Genomic DNA, 14,179 nt, shown 5'->3' with positions numbered 1-14,179 from the left:
AGTTACAATATATACAATAATATATATATATATTAGGGAGACCCAAAAAAACCGACTATTTTTTCTTTTTGAGTCTCTTATGAAAATTTGTTGGTTTACGATGTTTTAAGAAGCCTCTCCAAAAATCAGCTCGATGAAAAATTTTCAAAAGGTCGCTCACGAATTTTGAAAATATCAAAAATGATCGAAATTTGAATTTTTTATTTCAAATTTTTTCTTTCTCGTGGCAGCAATAGTTTATATTTGTGAAATTATGACTACGCTGAAAATTTCAGCCCAAAATTTAAATATTTAAACCACGCTCAAAAATTCTGAATGTTTCTGAGTGCTGTCTTTTGGACGTTTTCGAGCGACCCTTACATATTAATAATAAAGCTTCTCGATTTTTTCACCATCAATTTGCATGATAATGACTGAAAATATAACCCGAGAAATAGAAATAATAAGTTATTTACAGACTTTTCTATTTTTTAATTCAATTTTTAGGTTTCTTCGCTTATTCAAAACTTACCAATTTTGTTGTTTAAGACTGTCCTGTATTTTTGGTTATGCAAAAGTTATATTGTACTAAAATGACAATAATTGAGTTATAAAAAAGAACAAAAACTAATTCAAACTATTAGTTACCTATTAACAGTTAATATTCAAAATTCTTGAGCACCGTTTAAATATTTAAATTTTGGGCCGAAATTTTCAGCATAACCATGATTTCACAAATAGAAACTATTGCTGCTACGAGAAAGAAAAAATTTTGAAATAAAAAATCCGACTTTCAATCATTTTTAATATTTTCAAAATTCGTGAGCGATGTCTTGAAAATTTTTTATCGAGCTGATTTTTGGAGAGCCTTCTTAAAACATCGTAAGCCAATAAATTTTCATGGGAGATCGAAAAAAAAATAGTCGGTTTTTTTGGGCCACCCTAATATATATACGAAGAAACACGCTGCTATCTTGAGTAAATAATTGATTTTGATGATTCCGTGTATCTGATATCACTATTTGGCAGTCTCTGTATTTGTTGCAACATCCCATGGATAATCAAATTCACCATCGGTCTTGCCGTGCTTACCGAATGCTAATATGAATTCATCTTCCACTGTAAAAATCTATACGTAAAAAAAAAGGATTAATTATCTTAGTTAGAAATCATGCTGTTTCTCTATCTAGAGAATAGTAATAAATTTGTTAATTACTTGAACTCGATTATTGTTATTGTCGACTACGATGATACGCCGCCATTCATCGACAGCAACTCCTGCCGGTCTGAAAAATTGCCCTGAACTCCTCCTTGTATTCCAAATTTTCTCACAAGATTACTATTTTGATTGAATATTTCAATACAATGATGTGTCCTATCAGTAACAATAATATTTCCATCTTTGTCAAAAGCAACATCCCAAGGCCGAGACAAGAGATCAAGTTCTGCATCACTGTTTTTGATTACAAGACTTGTCTCAGGGAATAATAAATAATCCTGAATATCTACGATAACTGGACCATTAACGGACGATAACGGTCTCCCGGGTGCACCCGATTTGAAAGAATGAAGTGAATTTCCACGACTTTTTAAAGTTTACCATCACCTATGAATCCAAAAGAACTCAATTTAATTCTATCGAGGTTGCCAATCACACTCAAAACATTATCTATTGTTGCAGAAAATGATATCCTATTGTTTTTTAGATAAGATATTAACTACTAATTTTTGAGCAAAATTTAATCAAAATCTAGAAACCAACTGACCCTGCAGGCAAGCCCCGAAACTTCCCGCTGTTTTGTCAAAATACATATTCGAGCTCCAATAAGCAGTTTTTAAATTTTTGGCCGCAATTTTGCATAATGAAATCAATGAATTCGGAAAAAAATCAATAAATACGATTAAAATCGATAGTTAATTGACTTTTTAATTTGACCAGAGTGTTAATAAATTAAATACCCGAGAAATGTGTAAAAAACAGTGATTTTTCTTATATTTTTTCGATAATATTACATAAACTAACGAAACAATTGCAATAAAATCTGTAGTGGTCGAAAAAGTCTGTAAAATAGTAAACTCGGTTTAATTTTAGATAATTTGATAAATTATACAGTGAGTTATCCTAGGAAAATGGGGACAATTGTTATCTTTTTAATATTTCATCGCTGATATCTTGAATTAATAGACCGATTTTGACGTTTAAGTTGGCATTCGACGGAGTTCTTTAGTCTCTCACGCTGAAATTTTTTTTTTTTAAATAATCAATTGAACTTTTTTAATTTTATTCGAAAAACACAGTTTTTTTAAATTTATTGCTAACGATATCTCTTGAATTTACCTATTATTAGATGGAGAAACTATTTATGCGGAGTGAAAAACGGTGACTACATCATCAGAGTTGCGTTAGCTAATAAAACTAGTTACAGAAAGTATTGGATGATGAACAAACTAAAATAGTCACTGGTACATTCTTTCTTTGTAGAGATGAACTAAAAAAATATTGCTATTATTATTGCTGAAGTATAAATTCTGAGACATAATATTACATAGTTACCATAACAAACAAAAAATCGGTCTATCGGTTGACCCTGTGGGCCAGTCCTAAAACTTCTTGTTAATTTCGAGCTCCTTGAACTCCAAAATATTGTTGTGAATACATTTTCAAGCTCTGCGAGCTCGAAAATACTATTGTATGCCGTTGTTTTCGAAAAAAACGCTTTTTACCATTTTTTACTCCAACGATATCTCTCGAACGAAATGACCATTTGAGGTGGTTTCAAAGCTGATCAGATTTGGAATTGATTTATTGTCGTTTTTGAGATTTTTCAAAAAAAACTAAAAAAATTTTTTTTTTAATTCTTTCAAGAGCGGTTTCTCTTGAACGAATGAACCGATTTTGATGGTTAAGGTAGCATTCGACGCGGCTTATAAATTTTTAGAGCTGATTAGATTTTGGAATCAATTCATCCAGCACATTAAAAGTTATCCAAAAAAACATTTTTGAAACATTTTTATTTTTGGAATATCTCCGAACGCACCTTACCCATCAAGCTCAATTTTTCACAGCTTTTAGATATTAACAAGCCGCATCGCATGCCACTTTAACGATCAAAATCGCTTCATCCGTTCAAAAGTTACAGATATTTACACAGTACATACACTCGGACATCATCTTGAAATTAGTCAGAATAGCTTCCTAGAACCTCAAAACGTGAAAATCTGAGAGAAATTCGATTTTCGGAAATCAGATCGAAACCAATAACTTCCCTAATTTTTGAAAATTTGCAATTTTCTTAGCAGGAAGTTAAAAATGTTAGTAATGCTTAGATGATATTATTACTTTTAAAAAGGTTCGGGCAATATGATATAGTACAAGAAACTATAAATATTAGCTAAGATTACTATTTTTTCATACACATCCCTTTCTAGTTACCACAATTACGCACTTTTCTCTCAGTGTAAGATTTTGGAATCAATCCATGGAGTAAGTAAAAAGTTAAGATTTAAAAAACCTTTTTTCAAAAATTTTATTTTTCCAATAACTCCGAACATATTGTACTGATTAAGTTTAATCTTTCACAGATTGTATACAATTCCTATACGAATTAATAATTCACTTCGATTGCCACCTCAACAATCTAAATCGATTAATCCATTCAAAAGTTATAGAATATTACATACACACATGTGCACGTAAGTACGTACACACATACATTCACTCGGACATTATCTTGAAAATAGTCAGAATAGATTCCTACACTGAAAGAAATCTCAGTAGTTGCCATAACTAAAAAGAGACAACTATTTTAATTTAGTTAGTGTAACGAATTCAAATAGTTATTGTAACTATTTATTATTCAGATGACTTTAAAAAAATAGTTGAAGTAACTAAAATTATTTTGTTATTTATTTTTAGTTATCGCTATAATTAAAGTTTAGTAGTCACAACAAATACTAACTAGTTGAATCAAATATTATTTGGTACTCAATTTAACTAAAAAAAATCGTAGCAGTAATTATATACTTTTAACTATTTCGAAATAGTTGATTCAACGATTTTTTTAATGTTGTATCCGTATATCACTATATTTTTGCTGTTGATGTAACAAGTTTCAGATAGTAGTGGTAAAACATTTTACATCGTTGTATCCAACTATTTTTATTTAGTTGTTGTAACTACTTTAAATAGTTATGATAATTATTTATTATTCAAATGACTTTAAAAAAATAGTTGAAGTAACTAAAATTATTTTGTTATTTATTTTTAGTTATCGCTACAATAAAAGTTTAGTAATCATAACAAATACTAACTAGTTGAATCAAATATTTTTTGGTACTCAATCTAACTAAAAAAAATCGTAGCAGCAACTATATATTTTTAACTATTTCGAAATAGTTGATTCAATGAATTTTTTAAAGTTGTATCCGTATATCACTATATTTTTGCTGTTGATGTAACAATTTTAAATAGTAGTGGTAAAACATTTTACATAGTTCTATCCAAGTATTTTTATTTAGTTGGTGTAACTAATTTAAATAGTTATGATAATTATTTATTGTTCAGATGCCTTAAAAAAAATAGTTGAAGTAGCTAAAATTAGTTTGTTATTTATTTTTAGTTATCGCTACAATAAAAGTTTAGTGGTTACAACACATACTAACTAGTTAAATCAAATATTATTTGGTACTTAATCAAACTAAAATTGGGACTTAGAAAAAATTTCGGGGTTAAAATAATATATTATTTCGATATGATCTACATATAAATCGTTAAATTTGCGTTCGACAAGTATTATTATTATGTTTTTTTTTTTTTTTGAGCACCGAAATCTTTTCAGTCCCGAAACTTAAAATTTTTCTAAGTCTGAAAAGTCTAAATTGTTCTAAGTTTCTGAGCCCAAAATTTATAAGACAAAAAAATTTGGCCAAAATTTGTGTATGTCAGTCGATTCGGAGTTTCGTGACATGAACTTCTGTTTTATAATCAAAATATATTTTTTTTAGCGTGATATGTGAATTTTTTTAAGTCCTGAAGGTTAATTTGTGAGCGAAAACAATGGTTGCCGTAACTAAATTAATTTTGTTGCTGTAACGAAGTGAGTACTTGTACGCTTAGCTTATAAGTTAAGTAACGTCTATGGCTACTCAACGGCCGTGTGGCGTAGCGGTACATCGTCGGTCTTGCGTGCGTAAGGCGCTAGGTTCGAATCCTTCTTAGGGCGACTGCGAAATAATTATTTAATAAGCATAGGAAGGTTGTTTAAAGTATAAGTTTAAGCGCGTGTGTCAGATAAATTTGACAAAAATATACATAAGCCACCTCCCATCACAAAAAAAAAAAAAAATCATATATAATGAAATAAACTTAAAAGCCTCGAAAAAAAAAAATAAATAAATAAATAACCTAACAAACCATTAAAATTAACATTGTAAACAAAAAATAATTTTTTTTTCCTTAAAATCCACTAAATTTCCATTGAGACAACAACTAAGTTTTTTTTGTTAGATGAAATATAATTTCATCACACTGGTAAATAAAAATTAGTTGTTCTCATAACTACATATATATGGTTAGCCGTACTATCCTACTTTAATTACTGTAGCTAAATATTATTTGTGTAAGTAATTATGAAATAATGTTAATATTCACTATCATTTTATAGTTTTAGCAACTTTAAAAATTTCGTTATGTTTAGTAAAAAATCTCAGTTGATTTAACGATTAGGGTTTAGTTCTTTGAATGACTGCTTTGAATTAAATATAACTATTTTTAGTCAGTTACATTAACAGTTAAAACGTTGAATTAACTACAAAATAGTAACTGCAACTAAATTTAATTGTTATATTAACTAAAATTGATTTGTTATCGTAACTAAGAAAATATATTTGTATCCGTATATCACTATTTTTTTGTAGTAGCAGTTACTGATTTTTTCTCTCAGTGTAGGATTCCAAAACGTTGAGATCTGTTGAGAACTCGGTTTTTTGAAAATCGGACCGAAACCAATAACCCCTTTTATTTTTGAAAATTTTCAATTTTCTTAGCGGGAAGTTAAAAAAGTACTTCGTTACGGTGTGTGTGCGCGCGCGCGTGTGAGTGTAATGTGTGCACAAATTAAGATGCCAACAAAATGTTGTGGTATTTTTTTCGCTTTCATCCTTCAAAAATTATGTTTACACGAAAAAAAAATAGGCGCTGCAACAGGACAAAATCCTGTTGCAGCAACAGGATTTTCATTTTACAGCAACAGGACAAATCCTGTGGAAGTAACAGGACAAAATCCTGTTGCAGCCCCTGGTTAAAAATACTGATTGAAAAGAATTGAGAAGCGCTCACTCCATGCAAACTGTATATACAAACAAAAGAATTGAAATTATTGAAAAGAATTCAAATTTCATTCGTAATCATTTTTAATTCTTTTCAATCAATATTTTTAAAGAGGGGCAACAGAATTTTTCCTGTTGCTCCCACAGGATGTGTTCTGTTGCTGTAATAAGAAAATCCTGTTGCAGTACATATTTTTTTTTTTTTCGTGTATGGTAAAAAAAAAACTTATAATATCACATTGAAAATATCGAGACTTAAATTTGTATGTTCGTGGAGTTCAAATTGTCTTACTGAATAGCTTTAAATATAATTCGTCAAAATTTTGTAGAAGTAAAATCTTTTGACAAAATATAAATTGTTACCTATTGAGCAGTTTAAATTTAGCTACATTTACCCAGCAGCTTGTAATTCAACTACCTGGATTTATGGCTTTCTGTCCTTGGATATCATAAAAACCAGATGCAGGTAGGACCTGAGCGACCTGAGTTATACGCCTGCATTCAAAGGGGCCTCAACGACTACCTTATTGTTTTGGTACATGAAATAATACTTTTAAAATTTCCCGCAGAAAAAATGAAAAATTTGCAAAAGAGGAAAGTTATTGGTTTCGGTTCGATTTCTGAAAACCAAACTTTGAACAGATCTTGATGATTTGCGGTCCTGGAAAGTTATTCTGATTATTTTCAAAATAATGTCTGAGTATGTTTGTGTCCATTAGGGTGTTCGTTAATTCCCAAATTGGATTTTATACTTGATTATTATATAAATCATTTACATGTGATTCGAAAGAAATAAAAAAGTTTATTACAATGCCGTTTATCTCTGCCTAAGTAATGATACTTTCCCATTTTAGTACAATGAGAAAAATTTTATTACTCCTTTAAAAATAAGTGTACAGCTATAACAGAAACATATTTCTGTAGGAAATTTACCGCTCTTCAAAAAAGATCTCTTATGGTTTTCATTTAACTTCCCGCTTAGAAAATCGATTATTTTCAAAAATTTCGAGAAGTTATTGTTTTCACCCCGATTTTCGAAAATCGAGTTTTCGTTAGATGTCGACGTTTTGGGGTCCTAGGAAGCTATTCTGACTATTTTTAGAATGATGTCCGAGTGTGCGTGCGCGCGCGCGCGCGTGTGTGTGTGTGTGCGTGTGTGTATGTGTGTGAATGGTCTATAACTTTTTAACTAATAAATCGACTTGAATATTTAAGGTGGCAATCGAAAGAGATTGTTGGCCATCAACTTTCCTAAAAATTTAAGATCATTTGATTAAGTAGACTTGAAAATATTGGCGAATTACGAAAAAAAAAAATTTTTTTTTTAGTTTTTTATTGATTTCTCAGAAACAAATTGAAAGATCGTCACTTAAATCTAGCCAGCTCTAGAACTCAATAAAACGCGTCGAATGCCGCCTTAACCATCTCAATCGGTTAATTTGTTCGAGAGATATCGTTGGAGAAATAAATAGTAAAGAAAGTTTTTTTTCGAATATCATCGAAATAATTGGATCGTTAATTTTAAGTTATAATCATCTCTAGAATTCAATAAAACGCGCCTATTGCCACCTCAACCATCAAAATCGGTTCATTCTTTCAAGAGAAACTGTTGTCGAAATAATTAAAAAAAAAAATTTTTTTAAGTATTCAGAAAATTTCTCAAAAACGACTCGATAAATCAATTTCAAAACCTGGTCAGTTGTAGAACTCAATAAAACGCGTCGATTGTCACCTTAAACGTCTCAATCGATGAATTCGTTCGAGAGATATCATTGGAGAAAAAATGGTAAAAAAAGTTTTTTTTCGAAAACAAAGGCATACAATTGTATTTTCGAGCTCGAAAATGTATTCACAACAGTTTTAGAGCTTAAGGAGCTCGAAAACAGCGGAAAGTTTTGGGGCTGACCTGGAGGGTCAACTGACAGGTCGATTTTTTTTCTTAACTAATTTTATAAATGAATGGATTTTTTCAAATCCGTTTTCAATCGACAAAATCTATTTGTTTAAAAAACTACTTAACAAAAAAAAAGTTCATTGGACGATACTACAGAAATTCGTTCCCCGAAAAATCCATTCGATTGGCACTATCGACATTTTATCGATTTTTTTTTTTATTTCATTGTATATCTACCATCAGGCAAGATGCGTTTAGGCGGAGAGCGCGCGCACAAGGCAACTGGCCGTGCGAGAGGGAGAAGTCAAAGCGCCCGGCTTGTTTTTTTGCTATATCTCGCGAAACACTCGAGATAGGGAAAAAAAGCTTTGACATCATTTATGTGTATTTTTTTATTTTGAAAATTTTTTTTCCAATAAACTTCTCCATAAAATTAACAGTTCAGGAGCTATATCGATTTAAACAATTAGATTGTTAATAACAAACATTTGCACAAGTTCCCATCAAAATAGACTAGATTTTCGTGATCCTCACCCCAAACTACGTGAAAATCCGTTGCGAAAATCCATGGACATAAAAATGTATACGGACCTTTCTCTTCAGCCAAAGGACAAATAAAAAGTCTTAACTTAACCATGTATTGAAAAGACAAAATTTTCTTTTCAGTTTTTTTATGGTTACGAAAATTGTGATTCAAATGATCTTATGAGCTCAGCAGCTCTGTGACCATGCAAACGCCGAGAAGTTTTGGGGTTGGTCCGCAAGGTCAACCATTTTCCAGATTTAAAAAAAAAATATTTTATATTTATCATAAAAAATTTGCTAGTATTATGAATAATAGGATATTAGTACACACTATGTTTTGTGAATAGTACTATATTTTAGAAATTTCGATGATGCATATATAAATTTTCCGGATTATATCTTATTTTCCCGCCAACGCTCATCACCCACGCTCTACAATTGTGGGCGTCTCAGTGATAATGCGGTACAATGTCGTGGAGTGTGGAGTTCATATAGTTTTGCTCTTGACATAACCTTGAATAGAAATTTCCCACGCAATAGTAAACGAAACGAGTCGATAGGGAGTCGGCGCAGATTGAAAATGTTTCGTTCATCGACATCGTCCTGGAATATCACGTCTGTTGATTGTTTTCTGTATATAGTTCTTGAAAATAGTATGTTATTCATTGAATGGTACACTTATGACACAAGTGTTTTATTTATAACTATTAAAAATTTATTTATTTATTATTAACTATTTGAAAATTTTTTAAAGGCTTAAAAAAAGAAATATTTCTAAAATTCAGCTTAAAATTTTATACTAACTCAATGTAGGATAATGTTTCAATGAATTATACGCAAAATAATTTTTGTAAATTTTGGACTATTAAATTTGTAAAAAAATATTTTTTTTGAATTCCAATTGATAATCCCACGTATCATATTGAATTTCTTAAGCAAAAGCGTTTCGATGTCATATCTTCAAAATTACTAGAAAAAAAAGTTACAAAGCTATAAAGCTTGGGAGAAATCGAATTACATATTAAAATATTTTTTTTTATTTTATTGCTCATTAATAAAAAAAAAAATTCTTAATTTTAAAGACCGTATTTTTAAAGGGAATTAAATTTTTGGTAAAAAATTCGTCATGCTATGTCTGTATAACACAAATAATGAAAAAATTTATAAAATTTCAGAGTTGGAGAATGAATTGAACGTACGTAATAAGCTATACAGATTTTATGGTGTGTTTGAGTGCTTGCGCAGGACTGCTCGGAGCATATTTATTTGTTTTACATTTACGTCTTCGTTTATTTGCTCAGAGCTGTACTCTAAAACAATCGAATACATAGGAGATATCGTTTTCCGATTGAGCAAACGAACACGAAAATACATTTTATAAGTCTACGATTTTTCAATCTAATTTTGAAACCTTATTGTTTTATTCTATAAATTCTACGGACGAACACCGAACTTTTTTTTCGTTGTAAGCTACATTTCATTTAAAAATTGGTAATCAATATTGAAAGTAATGTTTTCGTCTCGAATTTTTAAGAAAAAAAGCATTTTATAGATGTTGACGTTTTGAGGTCTTAAGAAGCTAGTCTGACCATTTTTAAAATTATGTTAGAGTATCCAAGTGCATGTATGTACGTACGCACGTACGGATGTAAACAGTTTATAATTTTTTTACGGATTGATCGACTTAGATTTGCGATGCAGCATTCACAGTGGCTTATCGAAATTTAGTTTCAGATTAGTATTTTTTGCCTTACATATTCGTAAAATAAAATTTTCGAAAATTTTTGTTTTTGCAATAACTTTTAATTAACTAGGGGAGGGGGGGGGGGGGCAAAACAGGGGACCTAAGGAAATACTAAGTTTTTGAGGACTAAGACATGCTAAACATTCAAGGTAAATAGACAAAATTTTTAGCAGCCGTTAAGAAATAAAATTTTTACATTTGGCAGGCAAAATGGGGTACCCTGAAAAAAAGCTGAAAAAAAAAAATTTCTGAAAGTTGATCAAATTACATTAAGTTCAATTTTTTTTTTATGTAAAATACATACAGAAAAATTACGTTTTACATCATTGGTGGATACGAAGGCAGAAAAAATTTTTTTTGTGGGACAGAGAGGCCCTCCGCCAAAAAATGATAAATTTTTTTTTTTTTTAATTGAATTGTTATCAATTAAAAATTAAAATATTATTTTTGAATATTTTTAGTGGCCAAATTTGCTCCAACTACAGAAAATCTGCCGAAAAATGGATTAACATATTATTTTTTTTTTTTAATTTGACGATAAAAATATGAAAGAATCATTTTTCAGGACTTTCGGCTGGTCCATTTTGCCCCAGGTGTTATGGGTAGGGCTAAAAATGCGGAAATATATTAAATTTTTTTTAATTTGACGATAAAAATTTGATAGAATCATTTTTTCGATTTTTGGGCTGGTCCATTATATCGGATATACAATGGTTAGACGAAAAAAAAAAATTTTTTTTTACCAAATTTTGGGGGTACCTCGTTTTGCCCCAACCCCCTCCCCTATATAAATTTATTTATGAGTATACTCAATTCAAAAACTCTAAAAACCGCATCGATAACTTAGAACCAAACATATATACTTTTAATCAGGAGACACGGTAGTATCTCGCGCCAAGTACACGTTCAAATCAAACACATGTACATGTGTGAAGTATCATGGCTCGGGCCTACCGTGTCTCTTTACCGTAGACAGAACTATATTTAGCTCCAAATTAACAATTGCGCATCTTATGCCAATGTATGCTAGCGTCTTGAGTAATACATTAAAGTATTCAGAAATGTTAAAATTTTTAAATGTATTATTACCATTGTTTGTTTGTTAACTTTAAAAGTTATTACGAGTAAAAATTTGATTTAAAAAAATTTACGCTTTTATGTTTGCCAAGCGCTTTGATTTAAAGTGAAGTCGAGATCACTGAAGTCTCCCATTCAACTTATTCGACGTAATTCATAGTAAATACTGAGTAGAGTGTTCTGTGTTGAATGAGTTGAATGAGCACCTTCATTGCCTACACAGAGAGAAAATTATGGTAACAGTTACAATATATTATGGGAATGGTTCCCATACTGCATGGTAACCGGTTTTTTTCAAATTTTGATTATAGGAACGGCACCCATATATATTATAGCAATCATTCCTATAATTATGGGTATAATTCCCATATGGTATCGGAATAGTTCCTATGGAATCATGGTAATCGTTACCATGTAACTATGATAATGGTTACCATAATATTATGGTAACGATTATCATAATGTATGGGAATTATTACCATAATAGTATGGGAATGGTTACCATACTATCATGGTAATAATTCCCATAATATTTAGAAATTATAATAATTTTTTTTTGTAATAAGCGTTTTTTTATATACTTAAAATTTTGTAATATACAAAAAAAACGCTTCTTACAAAAAAAAAAAAATATTATAATTTCTAAATATTATGGGAATTATTACCGTGATATTATGGTAACCATTCCCATGATATTATGGTAACCATTCTCATACTATTATGGTAACCATTCCCATACTATTATAGTAACTATTCCCATAATATTATGGTAACGGTTACCATAATATCATGGTAATAATTTCCATAATAGTATGGTAACCATTACCATAATATGATGGTTATGTTTACCATAATATTATAGGAATAGTTACCATAATATATAGGGCTTATTCCTATACACACTTAGGAACCATTACAATGTGGTTAAAGGATCGGTTACTATTTACTTTTGGGAACTATTTCTATGAGTATGGGTCTATATCCCATAATCCCAAGTAATCATTGCCATAACGGTATGGGATGATATTTCATAAACGTAGTAGGAACAGTTACCATAATTTTCTCTCCGTGTACTACCCCACTTTCACGTCTGTCACTCGGCAAAGCGTAAACCTTTTTTTAATCCAATTTTTTAACTTGCCAGAGTTTTTCAAGCTAACTAATAGAAAACGAACGTAAAAATACATTTAAAAATATTAACATTTACGAACATTTTGATGTATTATTGAAGACAGGACACTGTAAGAAATTTTCGGTGTGAAAATGGTCCCCGAGTACTTTACAAGGTCTGCTGGGTGTCAATTGACGGTGCGAAATATCCAGTGATGACTTTTAATGCGGAGGGTTTTCTTTCACACCGTTGTTTGGTATTATGACCTCAAATATTTTCTGATAATATAATCTATAGTTAAAAATGATTAAATAATACATAGGAGTTGCAGGACTAGTATTGAGGGCATTGAGGAGTTGAGTAGCATCTTAAAATACATGGTAGGTCATGGAGGGTAAAAATACCATTTAAAAAAAGTGATTTACTCCTTCATACGCTACTTTTAGGAAATCGATGTCTTAAACAACATATCACTTTCTTTTGAGGCTTTTGAAGCTCAAATTACTTCTTTAGTTTTGACTCAGGATGTTTTATACAATTACCCATAAATAACAACTATCAGTGAACCAATTAATTTTATGCATTGAAGCAATCAAAAATTTATTAGCGAAATCAAGAATTGTGATAAATCAAAGTTATTTTATTCGACGCAATCTTAGAGTGTGTTAAGGGCGCCTTGCACTTTTTTCTCTGTCGCACTTAAGGAGACGAATAGAACTGTCTTTGTTGCACTTGTACGGCAAATCAGGGATTGTCCAGATTTTTCTCGAAGCCGAATGGAAATTTCCACTAAATTAGACCTTTGAAAGCTAGATGATTCAGTAGTGCATAAGGGTTTGGTATGTATCTTTTGATAAAAGCTTTAATTTGGGAGAAAAACTTAGACAAGATCATCGGCAAACCCCTCTCAATAACAATTTTATATAGTATTATATACATTCGTGCGCTTACAATTGTTTATACAAAAAAAAAAGTTTTGGATGGAGAATCGATTATTATGTAGCAGTAAATTCTACATTTTTATTATATGTTTGCCACTGAAGGTTTGAATTAATAAACGAAAACAATCAACTGGTAATACGAATAGTAAAATTACAATTATAATTAAATAAATTTATTTAACAGGTGTTCAAACTTTTTTCTCTATCACATTCAAGTGAACAAACGGTATACTATCTTTGTTGCACTTGCGCAGTAAATGGAAACTCTGTCCACGTTTTTCTCAAACAAATAAACTTTGTTGAAAAATAAATACATAGATTGCTAGATTATAGTGACTCATCAATACTCGTTTTTAATTTTGCAATCAGAAGTTTTGTTTGAGACGAGAGAGAAGCTTGGAAAAAACATACTATATATAGACCTTTCTTAAATTTTAAGTAATTGATTTTTAATGAACATTTTACAATGCATATTTATTCTCCTTCTATACTTTACGTTTCATTCTCTATCGACTAATCTTTTTCAAGGTCAGATAGGGGTGGAAGGAGATATCCTACGTAGCAAGTAAAAGTTAGTCGTA

Source organism: Microplitis demolitor, chromosome 2, assembly GCF_026212275.2.
Source record: "Microplitis demolitor isolate Queensland-Clemson2020A chromosome 2, iyMicDemo2.1a, whole genome shotgun sequence".
NCBI lineage: Eukaryota > Metazoa > Arthropoda > Insecta > Hymenoptera > Braconidae > Microplitis > Microplitis demolitor.
This window is presented reverse-complemented; position numbering follows the sequence as displayed.